This window comes from Sciurus carolinensis, chromosome 10 (assembly GCF_902686445.1).
Source record: "Sciurus carolinensis chromosome 10, mSciCar1.2, whole genome shotgun sequence".
NCBI lineage: Eukaryota > Metazoa > Chordata > Mammalia > Rodentia > Sciuridae > Sciurus > Sciurus carolinensis.
The window spans coordinates 22,974,399-22,978,258 of record NC_062222.1 but is presented as its reverse complement, the minus strand read 5'-3'; the positions used below and the strand labels follow the sequence as shown (position 1 = coordinate 22,978,258).

The window sequence follows — 3,860 nt, the reverse complement described above, 5'->3', positions numbered from 1 at the left end:
AACCTGACTCCTAGATAGATTTTATTTTAAGTGTTCCAAAGTAGCCAAATCCTTCCTGAGCTATCTTGCCTAGCCAAATGCAGCCATGTTAGCCAGTATACACTAATGACATAATTTCCCCCACCTTCTTCTTCTAGAGGTTCTGACTTCATAGGCTGTGATCAGTCTATCAAACTATAATCGAAAACACTTTTACAACCTGTTTTCTCCTGGCACAGCTTGTACCACTATAATTCTGGCCTGTGATACCAGCTTCTCCACAGCCGGACACCCTGCAGTGTCTTCACAAGTTTTATGGTAGCAGTGCCCACTGCCAGTAACACTTCCTCCATGAAGTTGGGCTAAGTTTTGCAGAAGAAACCAACTAGCTTCAGAATCCAGTGGCTAAGTAAATTAAAGATTCCTTCTCAAATCCCTGGGCCATGTGGTTGGAGTTGCTGACCTTCATCTTGTGTTGCTGCCATCTTTGTTATGTGGTCTGCAGAGTTATCCTCATGGACAATTACAGATTTTATGATATACACATGAAAGCGTCCCTCTATGTGTCCTTGGCCCAAACCCTGTTACTTGTACTTGACACAGAGGAAGGAACACTCACTGTTTTATTCTTTCCTTTTGTAAGAAAAAGAAAATAGGATTGATAAATATCTTCCAGTATTGCCATAATTTGGATCTGAATCATCACTTTAAATTGTGAATGGCTCTTTTATTTTTCTAAACAAGTGCCTACTGACACAAGAGCTTTGGAGCTCTATAATTCAACTCTGATTAACCAAGCACATGGGAAGATCACTGAGAGAAGAACTTATGTTCAAGGAGATCAGAATTTCAAATACCTTTAGGGTGGGTACCTTCTAAACAGGAAAATGAAAGTTTTTAAATGTGTGTGTGAATATGTTAGAAAATCTGAGGGTTTATTACACAAGAAGAATCAACTTCTGCGAATGTGTCTGAGTGGGTCAGTGTGATGACTAACTACTGATCATCTTTATCTCACTACTGAGTCCAACCAGTAAATTCAACTTCAAAAACAAGAGTTTGGTTTTTTTGAATTACTGAAATTTTATATTACAAAATAATTTAACCTGTTCATTAGGAAGTGAATAGCATGTTTAATTGTCCCAATGTTAAAATATCAATTAGAAAAGAAGCCAATTTTGACTGACTGGTGTCCCAGTTTCTGAGCAAAGAGCAAAAGGCCGATGATTCTTTTTCACAATGGAATTCATAATCTCAAATTTTGGTATGTATATTAAATATAGTTCAAAATTAAAATTTAAAAATTTTTTTAATAAACATAGTATGTCCAGAAATTTTATTTTAAAGATTTCCTTACCAGGTGCATTGAAGAAAATATCTATTGATAATTTACTATATGTGTGCATGTGCATAGTAAATTTAAAAAAAATAATGTATTTGCTAAATGATGGTTAAATATTTTCCATAAATATACTATTAAGGATAAAGAATATAATATTTTAATCCAAGAAAATATTCTGAATTTTCCACTAGAGTAAGTAAAACTAAAATGTTCCATGGTTGTAAGTTTTGGATTTTTCTATCCTTACTTTTATTTTAAAATTCTTTTTGCACCATTATCTGCACAGACAATGGAGAATTTGCACTTAGAATGTGTGTTTTTAATTATACTTGAAGGAGTCTCTTTTAATACAAATGTGTTATTGTTTTTCTGGATTAGCTGTTTTGGAATCCTAATGAAATAAGTCTATGAAAATATTACTTGAGTTTTTAAATAGAGTTTTAAAATTATTATAGTTGATCCATTTGTCTAAAATTTCTAATTTTAGCTTTACATAGTAAATTAATTAACATTTAAATTAATGTTAATTAGGTTGCATTATTTTTTTACTTTTACTTTAATAGAAGTGATTATATTTATTGAGAGACATTTAAAAGTTGGGCTTTAACACTAAATTTTTCTGAATTAAAAAATAATGATTCTAGTAAAAATTTCCCATAGGTATTATTTTATAATATGCTTGAATAAAATTTAAATTTGTTTTAAAATTTTTAAATAAATAATTTGTTATGACAATATGTAGAATAACATATTAAGGTTAATAAGAAAATATACCTGACAGAGAAGAGAACCATAACTCAGGAAAAAAGAAAAATTAAATTGAAATAAATTTATGTTAAGACAAAATAAGATGAAAAGAAGTTAGATTTGAATTGTATACACCCAGAACTCAATGTTCTAAGAACCCATGTGCATGCTCGCTTTGGCAGCACATATACTAAAATTGGAACGATACAGAGAAGATTAGCATGGCCCCTGCACAAGGATGACACAAATTCGTGAAGCGTTCCATATTTTTCTTCAACAAATGGTGCTGGGAAAACTGGAAAACCACATGCAACAGAATGAAATTAAACCCCTATCTCTCACCCTGCACAAAACTCAACTCAAAATGGATCAAGGACCTTGGAATCAGACCAGAGACCCTGCATCTTATAAAAGAAAAAGTAGGTCCAAATATTCAACTTGTTGGCTTAGGATCAGACTTCCTTAACAGGACTCCCATAGCACAAGAAATAAAAGCAAGAATCAACAACTGGGATAGATTCAAACTAAAAAGCTTTCTCTCAGCAAAGGAAACTATCAGTAATGTGAAGAGAGAGCCTACAGAGTGGGAAAATATCTTTGCCACTCATACATCAGATAGAGCACTAATTTCCAGAACATATAAAGAACTCAAAAAACTCTACACCAAGAATACAAATAATCCAATCAACAAATGGGCTAAGGAAATGAACAGACACTTCACAGAAGAAGATGTACAAGCAATCAACACATATATGAAAAAAATGTTCAACATCTCTAGTAATAAGAGAAATGCAAATCAAAACAATAAATCTATTAATCTAATGAGTTAGTTGAAAGTTAACCAAAGGACCACTGAAGTCCTATACAAGAGCTTCATGAACTGTCTTGCCCCTTAGCAACGATGTCATATGCTGTTTTTAAGAATGATTCATTCAATGTTTCCAAATAAACTCATTTATAAATTAAATTCATTAACCATTTCAAAAAGTATTTAAAATTTTGATGTATCTGATTTATCTGACACTATAAATTCTTGACAAATCCAGCAAGATCAACTTTCTAAGAACTTGGTACTAGTCTTAAAATTCTAACAAATCATGTTCAGAGCCTTTTTTGTTTTTAAGCAAAACAACACACTTCATTGGTTGACATGTGTATGCCTGAACTGTAATATGGTTAGAGAATCTCATTTTTTACTGTCCAGTAGTTGAATTATGCCACCAAATAGGAGCTATAATCCACAACATCAATCCCTAGATTGCAAATGTTCTATACAAAATGAGGGATTTTTTTGAGTCACTCAAGAGCAAACAATTTGACAACATAATAAGATACACGTGTTCACATGATGGTCTACTGAATTCAAAGGTAATATTGTCTGATTATTAACTTACAATTTTATTGTCATTGGGAATACTAGTGAAGCTTTATTAAGAATAAAAATTGATGGTTGGTACTGCAATTATCTGGATCATTGATGTTGGGAATGGCTATAATACAGTAATTGTAGAGTTAGGGTCAATGGAACAGGTAAGAAAAAACTTGTAAAAGCTTGTTTGCTACTATTACTATACAGGTAGAAGAGTTAAAAATGCCATTAACATACATGAGGCAGAATGGGGGTTAATTTTAATCCATGAAAGTTGGAGTGTGTAGGTGCAGAATATTACCACCTCCAAAGGACAACAAAAAACTGTAAACATTACTCCAATTTTCTAAGACATGGTTTCTGCATCTGTAAAAATAGAGACCATAATAGGATGTTCTTCATAAGATGCTTGGAGAACAAAGA

The 3,860-nt window shown here is 32.2% G+C and overlaps 1 non-coding gene across 1 annotated transcript; it reads left to right on the top strand.

The window, feature by feature from the left end:
• Positions 1 to 2,234: 2,234 nt before the first annotated feature.
• LOC124995191 (U6 spliceosomal RNA) lies at positions 2,235 to 2,339 on the top strand. Its single transcript, XR_007110662.1, has one exon. It is a non-coding gene; the product is annotated as a U6 spliceosomal RNA (small nuclear RNA).
• Positions 2,340 to 3,860: the final 1,521 nt, after the last annotated feature.